Here is a 15,446-nt window from a genome sequence, read left to right on the forward strand (position 1 = left end):
CTGTGTGGTGTTTAGCTGCCGGCCGGGTTAAACCACAACAAGAGGTTTTCAGATTTTAAGTGAAATTGAGTGAAATTGCTTATTTTTCTTCCTGACCAAAAAAAAAAAAAAAAAAAAAAGGAACTGCCCTTTTCTTTTGAAAGCCTTTGTAATTATAAAGTGGTAACTTTATGTAACACATACAAACATATGCACTCACCAGTGTCCTTTCCTTTCCAGGTCTTTTGCTTGTACATCTTTGAAGCCATTCATACTTTTCATGGTTTCATGACCCTCCTGTTTGTGGGCAATAACTGCTTGTGTGCTTAGGCTCAGGGAAGAATTTTTGCTTCTTCTTAAGTCTGAGAAAGGCATTTCTAAAGGAAGGAATAATAAAAAAGCAGAGGATGAGGTTCAGTTTTTTACTGTGATGCTCCAAAGGAAGCCTTGCCCTTCTTTTAGATGGGTAGAAGTAATAATGGAGAATGTCACAGCAGAGAGTTGGTGGGGAAGTAGGTTAGCACTGGAGTGCAGAGGTGGTGGAGTGGAAAGGGAAGGTGTGCTGGGCTTCCTGCATGGACACAGTGCTGTTCTGTGGCTGTATTTCCTGCTGTTGTCCTGAGGAGTCAGACAGCTGGGGAGCATGCCCTGTGTCCCAGAAAAGGGAATGATTTCCACAGGCTAATGAGAGTGTGGCCCTTGGCATTCAGAAAGCACCTGCAGTCCATGCCCATAATGAGTCTCTCATTGCCATCAGAGAACACCCTCAAGTCAGTGGTTGCTTGTGGAGGAAGGAAGCTCCTCCAGAGAAACAGGAACGGTCTGCTCAGGACCACGTGAGTGTGTATGCGGGCAGAGTAGAGGTGAGTCTGGTGCCCCTCAGGGGAGAAGGTACCGTTTCACTTATAGGGATCTGTAGTAGAAAGCTTCAGGTGGGTGTGCCTGGAAAGTAAACCTAAAAGCCCTAAAAACAGTGGTGAAGAAGGTCAAGAAGAATGGTAACTATTGATGGCACCTGACAGGGAAGTTTCTCAAGGTGCCAACACATCTCCATACAGCTCCTTGAGACCCCAGCTAGGAAAGGCCAGCTTGATCACTGTCTTCCCTATACCTGCATCATGGCAGGGCCATAATTGACACACATAACTATCTGTGCCATAACTGACAGACATAACTATTTATGCAGGCTCCTTCAAGTCGCTGTGGTCAGAAGCTGCTTAGAACCCATACACTAACTGGTAGGCATAATACAGAAGTTTATCAGATGAAGTTTTTATTCTTTATGTCAAGAAAAGGAAGAGTGTTTTGAAAGGGACTGACAAGTGATAAAGTCAAAGTCAAAATTATCCATGTGTCCACAAATACAGTCATTTTATCACAGAAGGCAATCAGATTGTTCAGGCATGATTTGCTCTTGGTAAACCCATGCTGACTCTTCCCGATCACCTCCTTCTCCTGCATGTACTCCTGAATCTGCTCCAGGGGGCCTTGATGCATGATTTTTGGAGGGGTCAAAGTCAGTCTGAGTAGTCTATACTTCCTGATCCTCTCTCTCAGATCCTTATAGTCACTTTTGATACACTTAAGGTTTCCCCTGGCAGTATCATTGGCGTCCATGTGGATAAGCATCAGGGGGTAATAGCCTGAGAGCCTTGGCTGTTTCTCTGCAACATCTTGGATCTAAGTCTCTGGCGGGCAACAGATCTTTCAAGATAGAAAGCCAAATGGGCAGATGGGGACTTCTGTCCTCCACAAATGGAAACCTACCACTACTAGTCCATACCACTTCCTCCTCTTGCTAATACGTGGTTCATGCTTGGCCAACTCTGATGCTTTCCCAGATATGGAGATCTGCCTCTTGCGTGATAGCAGGGCACTGAACCCATTCTGCAACTCTAGACCTGCAGGTGGAGGAGCTGTCCTTCTTGTGCCAGAAGTCAGGTTAGGTGAATCTATTATAGCTAATTCAGTAATGATAGTAATGATTCTTTTTTTTTTCTTTCTATTTCTTTCTTCCTTTCTTCCACACACAAGTGAAGAAGAGGGGCTGTCACCATCGCCTTATGGGCTGAGAGGGGTCACTGTCTATAGAGGCATGGGACATGCTACAGCATGCGGAAGAGCATCTGGGGATTGCACATGACTTGTTATGGGATGTGTAGAGGAGAAACCAAGGGTTTTGGGGAAAGAGAAGGATCAAAATGGTTTGTGGAGGGTCAATGGTGCTGTGTGTGTGTAAATAGGCCACCGGTCAGTATGCATGCCTAGCCTTGTCCTATGTCCACTGCAGTCTGTCCTGGTTTCTCATTAAACTCCATACATATCTCTTTTCCTGGGTGAGGGGATACCTGTTGTGTGCAGATGTGTCCGTATGGGGTCTGCACACATCACGGGCAGTATGACTTGGTCACAGGGGCCTGCACGTCCATGGTGCAACCCAAGCAAGTGAGTGTGTGTGTCAGCGTGCCCTCTTCCAGCTGCCTTCCAAGTAGGCCACAACCCCATTCAAACTGAGAGAGGGAGTTAGGAGAATCTTATCAAGTAGAGATACAGCGCTGACGGCATTAAGCTAGGATGCTACTCAGTGTCTTTGCTGACTATGGTGCATTGTGCAAATTAACTAAAGCAAGAAGCCTTGGGCCCCTTACCAAGGTCAGTCTCCTAATAAGAGAGTGAGCCTATCTTAAGAAATTGGTAGAAACTGGTCCTGCGGATGGACAAGAGCCAAGGAGCAACTGAGTCTGTGCAAAGACAAGAGGTCAACTAGCGGTGACAAGGAAGAGTCATCAATCTTCATCCCCACGACCCCCGATGACCACCACCAGAACACACTGCGCAAGCGCAGATGGGAGGAGTTTATGGAAATGACTCCTTGGAACTAACTTTAATACGAAGCGGGGACAGGTTATGAATATGTATAGGCGTATTGTGAAACTTCATGCATATATAACTCTTTACTGCATATAACCAAGGCTAGTTGCTGCGTCAGGTGCGCATGACTTTGGCGGGACTACCCCCCGTGCTGCCCAGCGCTGAATAAACATACCTACTTTACAATCTTACTGATTGTGGAGTCCATTTTCTGCAAGTCAAAACCAGCGACATGCTTCTAAAATTGTGTCCATTTGACCAAATGAACATGTTTCAGTTTATATATTTACATCTGAGCTAACCACTTCAGGCTCCATTCCTAACCAACCGAGAGATTAATTCACATTAGTTTGCAGCAAATATCCACAACAGGTCATTTATCTGGGCTGGCTGTTTATAATCCCATTTATAGGCACCTTAACTTTTCAAATGTTTTCTGTAAGGAGCCCAGACAGCCCAGAGTGTGCTCCTGGGCTCCAAACTGGAGGCAAAATAGTTGCATTAGACTTATACAACTACCTTGGAGAATTTACCTATGCCTTTGCTGTCTGAAAGAGGACTGAGATTACTTGTACACTGCTTAGGAAGATGGTATGGATGAAAATATTCAAGGCTGTGAGGAACTCATATATTATAGGAATGTTACGAATAGCAGACCAGAAAATCAGGGAATCACTCTCTAGCCTATAAAGTAAGAGTAAATCTCATTTGTCAATTAGAAGAAGATTGCATCATGATACTGTAATGATTTCTCCCCCTTCTCCTCCTTACTCTATCTATTCCCCACCCAGAATATAATTCAGCCATAAACTATATCTACTGTCTAGTCTTGAAGGAGATGAACAGAACAAATCTATAAATCTCTGTGTTGAAACCAGTTTTGTGTTGTTTTGTGGTATATACCTAACTGTTGTCTTCTTCTTCTGCAAAGTCACTGTCTTGGGAATTTATGAGTTTCTACATTGCAAGGCAGGAAAAAATGATTATTATTATTATTTTAAGGATGTTAACTAAGTTTTCAAAAGATTGTGCTGTATGATTGTCTGCAACACAGCAGAAGACTGAGCTAAGAGACTCAGTATCTTCATCTTTGTGTTTCAAGATAATGTCATGATTCAGTAAGGAGAAGGAAGCAGAAAATGTAAATGCAAAGAATATTAACAACTTCAAATTTGTCATAACAGAAGTGGAACAGAGGCAGCAGCTGGGAAGATTACACCTAAAATCATATGATAAAAATCATAAAGTATAACATTTTCTTCTTCCTATTCAGTTCAGGTCCTTGTTTTCCTGCATCTCTTTCTGTACCGTTGTTGCAAGTTACTATAACTTCCACACTTAAAAAATTCTGTAAGCTCTTCCAGGACGAAGTCAACCCCAACTGTGTGACCAATAAAACTGCTTATTCTGTTCAATAATGCAGCTCTACTGAAGAAGATTTGCATTTCTGGAAAGAACCAGTTCTGCAGGGAATTAATTCTTCTTGAACTGCTGCTGAGAGGAAATGACCTTGCAAAGAGACAACTGACTTGCAGATTTCTTGTCTATGGCTACTTAAGCTCTCAGTCATTGCAACTCGTCTATATTTATTTACTTAACTGAGCATACACTGAGCTAATTTACTGTGATTTTACTAAAATTGCAATGCATTAATAAGCACAATAAATTCAGGTCAAAATTAAAACACAATCCATATAATCAGAAGATAAGTTTATCAAACACCACACAAATGCAGCAAAAAATTGACTTAACCAATAAACCACAGAAATTGCATCGTGCCAGTCTTGTCTTGGATAATTGCAGATAGATTTCCTTCAGTCCCTACACATAGTGCCTTGCTTGACTTATAAAAGTAAATACCTGTGTTGCTGTCAAAAATGATTGGCTCACTTTCCTCCATTCCTTAAGTCACACTAGGTACAGGATTGAAGCACTAACTTTCCAGAAACTATTAGTTTCTGCACACATAATGTAGGCTTGATTGTCTCAATACCTACTGAAATAGTTTTCAGACAATACTGCTTTTGAATCGATTGACTTTGAAACACCAATTTAACCTTTAGCAAATTTTTACATTCTATGTCATTTCTCTACTTCTATTTATTCCCTTCAACAAGTGGAAATAGTTAGTCACGGCTTGTAAAAGAAACAACAGGGTCTGTCTTGTCTGAAAGGGGTCCAGGGTGTTTTTACTTCCAAATGCTTCTTTTCAGCTGGTGCTCTGTTGGTAATGTATTGCCTTGCTGTATTTTTAATTATTTTCTATACTGTCGTTTGATACTTTTTCAGGCAATCTCTACAAATCCTGGATTTCAGTTCTAGGACAGCCTTTTAACCTGTGTATTCCTGCTATGACTTCAGTCTTCCCATCTGCTTTCAGAATGCTTAAAACTAGATCACATGGTGGAGCCTGGATGCGAAAACTGTCCTAAAACCATACAAAGGTTGTTTGAAAGGACGTTTTGAGGTCTCTACTCCAACCTCCTGCTTGAAACAGGACTATTGCTGTGCCACATTAGGTCATCCATGCTTTTGTGTAATGAAGTTTTGAAGTTTTCAAAGGAAGAGATTCCAACTCTTGTCTGGATTACCTGCTTCTGTGCTGCATTCCTCTTCATCAGTAATATCAAGTACAGGAAGCTAATAACTTCCCTCAGAGTGCTGGGTGCGGTACTAATGTGGCTCAGCACATAATTTGCCTTATTTGCAATGAGACCACACAGCTGACATAATCAAACTGCCATCCCCTGTTATCTCCAGGTCCGCTTCAGCAGGACTGCTGTTCACGCAGTCAGTTTCTAGTCTGTACTGGTGCATTCCAACCCCAACTCAGTATTTTGCACTTCTCCTTATTGAACTTAATGTTTCTATTCTCCCTAATGGTCAGTGTTGAAGTGCTACACATTTGTCACAGTCAGCAAAAATCTTCTTTTAAAAAGTTTACTAACAACTTGCTGAACATATTCACTTTATTACACCCTCTTTATGACGTGTACAAGCATTCTTCAGCTTTCTGGACCTCTATCAACAAAGTATTTGAGATGCTAATAGAAATTCATGACTCGTGTTGGCTTGGACCTAAATAAACAAGACAACCTCACTTCCAAATTCTGTCAGAATAGATCCTATGTACAATTGCATCATTACAGTTTGCCTTGAGCTAGCTCAAATCTGTGTTCTTCTCAGATCTGACTTTTCCATAGCTGATTTTATTCACATGATACACAATGTTCCTGTTCATCTCAAATGCCAATGGACTGAACAGAAAAAAATTGTGATGTACAGCACCTGTACTGATACACTTCCAAAGAACCAACTAAACAGCGTCCTACTGAAGCTTGCAGACGGCAGCAGTTTTCTGATGCCTACAAAGACTTTTCGTCCTTGGTTAGAAGTGTCTCTTCATGACTCAACTATATTTTAAGCACATTAAAGTTACCTTGAGCCCCATCTGCTATTAGGTTAGATGTGCTAGTAGTCACCACAAAAGATCTTTGTAGCCAAACTCCACATCAAGAGAATGAAGTCTGTACAGCCTCTTACTTTATCCAACAATGCAAAATAAATGGGCAACATATAGAAGCCAGTAGTTTATGCTTTTTCCAACCATCCTTAAGTTAAATGTTGAATGGAACAGCCTCAGAAATTTTCCTGTAACACCCCCCCCCCCCCCCGCCTTGAAATATCTTACTTTGACAGTCAACCACCGTCATTCTTCCAAAAACTATATATCCACCCTATGACAACCTAGAAATGTTTTGTTCATCAGATTGTCATGTCAGTGTCAAAAGCTTTACCAAAGTGAAGATGCCACATTAACTACTCAGTTCATGCTAGTGAACAATGATGAAAGTTTTCATTTAGTAGAGATGCACCAACCTTGCTTTTCAAAAGTCCAGCAATGGTACAAAAATGCTTGTTTGCAGAAATACTTGTGAGTGCAAATACGTTATCAAACTCTGATTGTAACTGTCTCTTTATTTACCTCCTTGCAAATATTTAGTGCAAGCATAAACAGAAAACAGGTGTTCCCTGCTTCTTAGACATCATTTCCCACTTTACTGATTTCTGTTTTATTTGCTTTATGGTTATTATAATGGCTGCCACCAACCACTCCCACTTCAGTGTGCAGACCATGACTCACATAAGTGCCTAATAAATTACATCAATGGGAAAGCAGATGAGCACATGAAGAGGAGGTGCAAAACTCATTAGTCATGCAGTCTCCTTTTCTGGGGACTGAATTGCCTGACATAAAAGCGTTGTGAATGGCTCGTGCATCTGTCAAGTCCGCCAGATGCCAATCTTACTCTTGCAGTTTTTGTGAAAGCTATTAATCAATATGCATTATTCAGAATTTTAAAACAGGACCTTAATTAAGCAGCCAACTAAAGCAGAAAGAAAAAGGTAACCACCCCATATACAGTGAGTTTTTTTTTCAGACAAAGAGAATGACATGGGTTTTAGCACTCGAAGCAATATTCAGATCTCAATCCATTTATTTCTTTCCCATATATTATCTTGCATAATGATGCAGTTAAAGAGAGGTATTCTGGAGCAATGAAGTGAAATGAAGAATCTCTGTGTGCTAGATACCGATTTCAATCAATCTGCATGAAATAAAGTACATCAATGTACTAGATCAAAATTAGAAAAGGACACAGTATTGCACTGCTGTCCATATTGCTGGGAATAAGACAACATCCTCATTATAATCAGAATGATTTCAGGTATTTAAGCATATCTAGAATAATTCACCTACAGCTGAAACTGTATAAAGTCTCTGTATAGCCTTCCAGGATTTTTTTCTTGGTTTATTCTCACAGAAGGGACCCTGGCACGTTTATAAAGGAGTGCAGTACATCAAAAATAAAAAGAGCCCATTTTTTTTTTTCTAATATCAGCAACTGCGAAGATACTTTCTGTATGAACAAGTCTCAATAACCTTGAGAGCAGCAAGGGTTCCAATCTACCAGAGCCATTCTCATAGACCAACCTGTTGGTCAGATCAGACTACCCCTTAGTCTCTGATTCTTTATATTAAACATCTTAACAAGTAACCAGTGCCATTTTTACTTCAAAAAAGTTGCTGATCAGATGACTTAAATTAGTCCTTGCTTGTTAGCAAAATGAAGTAAAAATGAAACCTGAAAACTGCAGCAACGCTAGCAAGTGGCAAAGCAATTCTGTCCCTTAGCTAGGCAAAAAGAACTTAATGGACCACTTATAACAACCTGAAAAAATAAAATGATGAACATGAAAGCTTTAAAGGAAGAATAAATAGTATATGAAAAGAGGAAGAGAGGACCCCATGACGAGGTGTGAAACATAGGGTTTTGCCTGTCCAGAAGACCGCATTATGGCGCTGATTTCAAGCTCTCTGAACAGAGCACAATGCAGGTTTTTGATTCTGGGACAGGAGTAAGAAATATGACTTTTTGAGTCAGAACCATCAGTAATTTGTCCAAGCCCTTGCTACATTTATAAGCTAGTATAAACACAACTCCCCCTCTCCCAGCACTTTTCTGCACCCAGACCAAATGCAAATGTAAACCAGCTGAATCAGGTGTCAGCAGCAGGCCCCTCCTATAGTTTCTAGATTTTTCTAGAGTACCAATTTATCCAGCTATCAGGCTTTACTTCATAGCTGAATTAGCTTGTTTGCATCTAATGTGTGTATGTCAGCATTTCTTGGCAGTACTGCAGGCATACCTAAAAGGACAAAGCTACTTGAGTCTGCTTTTAAGTGTGTGTTGTTTTCCAGATTTGTGCAGGAAGCTCTAAGTAGCTTAAAGAGACAACAACACCTAAGCGGAATAAAAAAGGAAATAGTCAGTCTTTTATTTCCTGGTATCTTTTGATTCTCCACAAGTTTCAAGTAATTTCATTTTTGTTTCTTGTGGGCTAATGCATTCTTAAGTTTGCTTCTGTAAATCAAGAATAGAATGTGTGTAGAAAGTTTTGCAGATCAAGATTCCCCCGTGTAAACCATTTTTTTCTTGCATTTGTTCTATTATTATTTTATTGAGAAGAATAGAGCAATTTATCTAAAAATTCATCATTTGTTACTCCTCACTGTAAGAAATTTCATATGAGAAAATTCAGTGGCTGAATTGCACACGGCTGATTATATCATTAAGAATACTCAGGAGAAATGCAGCAATAAAATTGAGTGCTGCCCAAATTAGTCTTACTATCACAAAAATAAGAAAAAAACTGTTCATGACCAGGGGACTTCCTTAGTAACAATCAGTGAAGTATAAGAGACTGCCTTTGGTGAATTGATGTATTGACTTCTTTGTACTCCAGAACAATTAATAATATGCAGATTTACAACTCCCATTGCTAAGAGCTCAAAATGTGAAATAAATAGAGGTGTCTTGGGAGGTGGGTCATCTTGCTGTGAAAATGTTCCTATCATGTTCTATTTACAGTCCTTTTATGAAAAATACACTTCATCTTAGTAACTGGAACACGTAAGGAATTTACAATGATTAAAGTAGGTTGCAGAAGGAGTTTGCTTCTGTGAATGGATAAATCTCTGTCTTCAGCATATTAAACAACTTGAAATCTTGATGAATACATGCAGTTTGGAGAGTTCAAATTTTTTTCCGTGTATAGCAACTGAGGTCTGCCAAGGTCAGCTACAACCTGGGTTGCATCAGGAGGAGTCTCACCAGCAGGTGGAGGGAGGTGATCCTTCACCTCTACTTAGCAGTGGTGAGGCCACACCTGGAGTGCGGGGTCGAGGTCTGGGCTTCCTGGTACAAGAGAGACCTGGACATACTGGAGAGAGTCCAGCAAATGGTCATGAAAATGGTCTGGAGCATCTCTTCTATGAGAAAAGGCTGAGAGAGATGGTTGAGGGGGAATGCCATTTATCCCAGTGAAATGGTCATTTCCAGAATATCTGGAAATGGTCTTGCAATGGCTGACATATAGAGAGAAGTAGCAAAGTAAATGCTTAAATGCGTGTGAGAAGTCAGGCTCTGTTTACAACTGTTGTGGTTTAACCCGGCTGGCAGCTAAGCACCACACAGCCGTTCGCTCACCCTCCCCCCTCCCTCTCTGGGATGGGGGAGAGAAACGGGAAAGTGAAGCCTGTAAGTTGAGATAAAGACAGTTTATTAAGACAGGAAAATAATAATAACAATAATAATAATAATAATAATGATAATAGTACTACTACTAATAATGTGTAAGAAACAAGTGATGCACAATGCAATTGCTCACCACCCGCTGACCGATGCCCAGCCTATCCCCGAGCAGCCGGCCCCCCACCCCGGCCAGCCACCCCTATATATTGTTTAGCATGACGTCAGATGGTATGGAATACCCCTTTGGCCAGTTTGGGTCAGCTGTCCTGGGTCTGTCCCCTCCCAGCTCCTGCTGCACCCCCAGCCTGCTCGCTGGCAGGACAGAGCGAGAAGCCGAAAAGTCCTTGGCCTGGTGTAAGCACTGCTCTGCAACAATTAAAACATCAGCATGTTATCGGCGCTCTTCTCATCCTAATCCAAAACATAGCACCCTACCAGCTACTTGGAGGAAAATTAAGTCTGTCCTAACTGGAACCAGGACAATAACAAAAGTGAAAAAAAGCCTCAAACAATGCCTTGCATAAAAGGCAAGCATGGGGTTCCTCAAATTTATTAAAAACCTCAAAAACTGATTCTTAAATTTGCCTGAGACTGATAATGGTCATGCAGAAAAAGAAAAAAACATCTGTTTTTGGTTAGTGGACCTCTTCATGAGATGACTGCAGTTCCTTTCAAGACAATGCATGAGTAAAGAACAGAACATAAACTCAGTGACTAGCAAAAATAGCTATTTTAAAGAACTTTTTGCCATTAGACCCCCAAGCACTATCAAAAATAAATAAATAAATCATTAATGTTGCTATTGGTGAAACCAGAGAAGTGTGTTCACACATGAACTGAGAACGCCCTTGGCATCCTGGAAGACATCTGCAGAAGGGAACTCCTCGTGTCCCCTTGGGTTGGTGTGAGGGGTTTGTCCTGCTCCTCAATTGATGGGCTAGGATCAGTTTGCTGTCTCAGAGATCACCAGGCAGACAGTGACTACCACCCATGCAACTACAGCCTCTTAACCTACTGACCAGAATCACAGAACCACAGAATGGCTTGGGTTGGAAGGGAGATCACCCTTAAAGATCACCCAGTTCCAACCCGCTGCCATGGGCAGGGACACCTCCCACTAGGCCAGGTTGCTCCAAGGCCCATCCAGCCTGGCTTTGAGCACTTTCAGGGATGGGAATAATGTGCACACCCAAGCTGTTTGCGCAGCCCAGGGCCCATGGTGCAGTTCAGCCTCCCAGCCATGCTCAAGTGCTGGGAAACAGTGGGTTGGACCAGGTTGAACATGCTACCAGTTGAGGAGCATGAGTGACTGGGGACCAGCACTTGGGCCTGTGCTCTGCTGCTGTTTGATTTTCTGGCACAGGCTGAGCCACAGATAAAGAAGACCATTATATATTGCCAGCAAGGGCAATTGCTATGTCTACATCTGCAAATTAAACAGCACCCATGCGTGCAGTTAAGTGCTGGCCTGTGGTTGTCTGTGCCTCTAAACCATGATCACGGTCCCTGGCATGGCCTAGCAGCCACACTTCACTGCTCCCCTGAGGCTGCAGCCTGGGAGCAGCAGGCCAGCCCGCTCCCCGAGGGCATCTATTTCCGTGTAAAATCCTCTCCTCTGAACAATGCCTTTTAGGCCCTTCATCAAGCATACACAAAAGTACAACCCTTGCCCATGGGAGTGTTTAATGTCAGGGAAAGCAGACCGTGGCAGCCAGTATGGCTTCTTTCTGGCTGACTACCTGCTTTGGGGGTACTTCTGTTGTGTTGGGAATGCTAAAGGTTGGTAGCAGGAAGGCAGGCTGACAGGCTGTTTGCCTTGCCACAACTCCATTTCAGGTGGAGCCCTGTTGGGAAAGGGCTGCCAGCACCTCCCTTTAACTGAGACGGAAAAATGTTCTGGGGCTAAAACCAGGGTGAGCAGAGCCACAGGGTCACAGAAACAGTCTGGCAGGTTGGGATTTCATAGGGATGTGTAGGCACCGTGAGGTGTTTGCTCAAGCTGTATCTTCTGGCATAACTTTGCTAGGACAATCAGCAGGGGGAATGCTCTTTACGAAAGCTGATTACATTGGTTTTGTATAATCTCACCTTAAGTACTGAATTTTCACTGTCAGCAAAATTATTTTATGCCAGTTTGTGTTCTGTTAAGTCCAACTTTAAAGATAGGAAGGCCTTTAAATATTTTTGGTAGGTTTATTTTAGGAAAGATGCATGCAGATCTAGCCCAGGGTTCTAACCAATGCTGATGCCCCATCTTCAGGACAAATATATATAAATAACAAGAGTTTAGAGGCCAGGACACATAAAGATCACCAGACTAGATTTGCAGCCAAGGAGAAGGCTAGTGCTCTCTGAGAGGCAGAATATCAGCACATTTTGGAGAGAATGACACATAGAGAGGGCCAGCCAAAATAAGGAAGGCCAAAAAAAGAAACCAAACCAAACCAAACCAAACCAAAACAAAAAAACAAACTGTAAAACAATGTGAAAGACAAGCATTTATTACAGCAACAGGTCTAAGCAATAGTATCATACAGTAAAATTGTTTTTTTCATTTTTGAAGAGGAAGAAGTGGAAAAAATTAGCAAGATAAAAATGTAAGAAAAAAAAAGTTCAGAGGAACACCATAGTTGAAGATGGTAAATGGTATTCCATTGATAAGTGTATAAAATATTTCCAGATACTTGTAGTGGTCCCAGCTTCCTATTTTGCTGTCTGAGCGTGAGCTCTTCACCAACAAAGTGATATGAGGGAGAAAAAAAATAAAACTTGTTTGGAAGGCTGTGCCCAAGTCTATTACGATACTAAATTTGAAGAATAATATGACTTTAGTGATGTCTCTCTCTTTTTATTTTTTTCACAGGTGTTTTCATCTCAGAATTTCAAACCACTATTGTGTTCAGCATCATACCAGCTAGGTGAATATGTTTTCTCAGTTTAGTTGTCATTTATTGTACACAAAGCAAAACTTCAACTGTATCTGCAGCACTGAATTAAGGAATTATCATTCTAAGCTGAAAAAATGTTGGAGATAAAAAAATAAAATAAAAATCATGATACTAGCTAACCTGCTCAGATACACTGAAGTCCAGAATCCCTGACTCTTTTTCACTCTTTGCAGAAAGTCTGAGATCTTTGTAGTGTTCTTGGAAGTCAAGAAGTTCAGGCTTAGTTTGCTGAAATAAGAAAGAATGTCCTTACAATCTGCTGAAATGCAGGTACTGTCTATATGGAGGCTTAGGGTTAACCAAAATGTCAGCTGCTGTTTCTCATGTATGTAGATGGACCTTGCTGTCCAACCACTGCTATTCCTGTTTTGTTGTTGGTTTCTTTGAGAATTCAACTGTCTTCCAGGTTTGCTTCAGTCATTACTCCCTAGACATAAATCAGGATGAAAAACACTTGTCTTTCTTTTCCAGCTTGTGGCTTCCTGTCACCAGTCAAGAAAGAGCATGTCAGATAGGACCACGGACTTCCTGTGCTTAATTGCAGCACACAAGCAAGTAATCTATAAGTGGATGAAAAGGAAGGTGAAGGCTGCTCACATATTGAAGTACAGCAGTTTCTGAAGTACAGAAGCAGCCCAGTAGCTTCCAGTGGTCGGCTGAAGGGAGTCTCTGAAGGTAGACAACAAATATACCTCTCATTTGGAATTTACATACAGCCTAAATTTCAGGTTCTAACATTTGAACAATCTGTATCAAAACTGTGAAGAAAATGATGGTTAATTTCCAGAAAAGATTTATTATGGAGGTAAAATGAAGCTCTCAGAGATAAATAGCTTGTGACACATTCAGGTTATTGCAGTGATAAGACTCAAATAAATCAACAGCACTGTGTTTTGATAAGCTGAAACCGAACTGCTTGAATATGTTTAACAGCGGACCCATCTCAAACTCCTTGTTTATTAAACCTTGTCCTTGGGATAATGCCAGCATTGACTGGGTCACATTTGCTGATATCATTTGCTGCCAGAATGAGCCTGGGGAGACTCATGGGCAATATGTTTAGTCAGCAGTGCTCCCCAATGGTGAAGAAGATCAAAGAATATTGAAGCTGAATAAGTAAGAGTGTAGCCAGCAGGTGGAGACAAGTGGTTTCCCCTCTGTATTCAACTCTGCTGAAATTTCATCTAGAGCAGTGTTTAGTTTTGTGATTCTGCTATGAAAAAGGCCTTGGTATACTGGAGCCATTTCAGCAGAGGTTGACCAGGATGGCCATGCAAGGAGCAGCTGAGCAAACTACTTTGTGCGGTCTTTAGAGGGGAAGTATAACAGAAATGTCTTGTAGCTTTTTTCAACTGCTGAAGGGAGGTTTATAAACAATGGAGCCACATGCTTCTAGAGGTACAGTGTGACAGGATGATAGCCGATGGACAGAAGTTGCAACATATGAAATTCTAATTAATTGTAAGAAAAAAAAAAACAACCACAACAAACAACCTACAACTAATTCACTGAATTTCAAACTACAGAAACTCAGCTAGTCAAGGCCCTGAATGATGTGATCTAAACTGACCCTGCTTTGAGGGGGAGTTTGGTCCAGATGATCCTCATGGACCCCTTCCAATATATACAATTCTACTAGCTGATCAGGTTGCTAACTGGTGCCTGCAGAAAAAAATACAATCCTTTCTCACCTTACATGAAGGTAGACTTTTTAGAAACCAATTTTTTTAAGTGGTAGGTTAAACTCTTCAGCAATATGGCCATGTAAAAGAATGAAATCACATTGAATGCTCCTGAATTCTATGTAGATCATGTACAGATATTATAGGTGGATAAATATTATTCTGGAAAGGTAACACTCTAAAAGACAGTGTGATGTGGCATACTTCCCTGTTTAAAGATGGTGTTTAAGCCTGGATGTATTTGCAGTTATTTTTGGCCAACTAAGTTTTAAACATATGGGCAAAATTGTGTTTAATCTGCTTTTGAATATAATTTTTAATGTAAGTTATTGCAGTAAGTCTGGATTGTGATAGCTCAGAAAATTCTCTTTTGGATTTCATAATACACAGAAACCTAATCTTCAATTTAGCCTCAAGCTCAGAAACAATAATGTGCACATTTTTATTGTGATTGTTCTTCCATAATTTATAATGAATGTAATTGGACTGAGACTCTCATAATAATGTGAACAGATGTCTTGACTTGTAATATGTTGTTCCATATTAGATACTATTTTTATTACCATTGAAATTGGCCTTTATTTTGTATCCCCTTCCCTTGAATTCTGAGGCAGTTTAGAAATCCAGGAGGTGTATCCAACAGATAAAACAATTATAGATGGGAAGCAGAAAAATTGTGAATTTCAAAAAAGCCCTAACTATGAATAAAGCACTTTGCATTGATGAATGAAGCTCTCTCTTGGATATTTCTTGGACATTCCTATTACAAATTAAATGGTTCATTGAAAGATAAAACAACCAAAAAAAAACCAAAAAAAAACACCAACAAGGGTTAACATTGTCCACTGAATATTTTCCATCAATAATTT

General features: G+C 40.8%; 1 long non-coding RNA gene across 1 annotated transcript; it reads left to right on the top strand.

The window, feature by feature from the left end:
• Positions 1 to 9,083: 9,083 nt before the first annotated feature.
• On the top strand, positions 9,084 to 14,722 carry LOC308191052. The gene is made up of 3 exons (XR_013947679.1): positions 9,084 to 10,301; positions 12,811 to 12,865; positions 13,367 to 14,722. It is a non-coding gene; the product is annotated as an uncharacterized lncRNA (long non-coding RNA).
• The last annotated feature ends 724 nt before the right edge of the window (positions 14,723 to 15,446 follow it).

Source organism: Anser brachyrhynchus (genome assembly GCF_964034855.1).
Source record: "Anser brachyrhynchus genome assembly, chromosome: 2".
In the NCBI taxonomy this organism is placed as follows: domain Eukaryota; kingdom Metazoa; phylum Chordata; class Aves; order Anseriformes; family Anatidae; genus Anser; species Anser brachyrhynchus.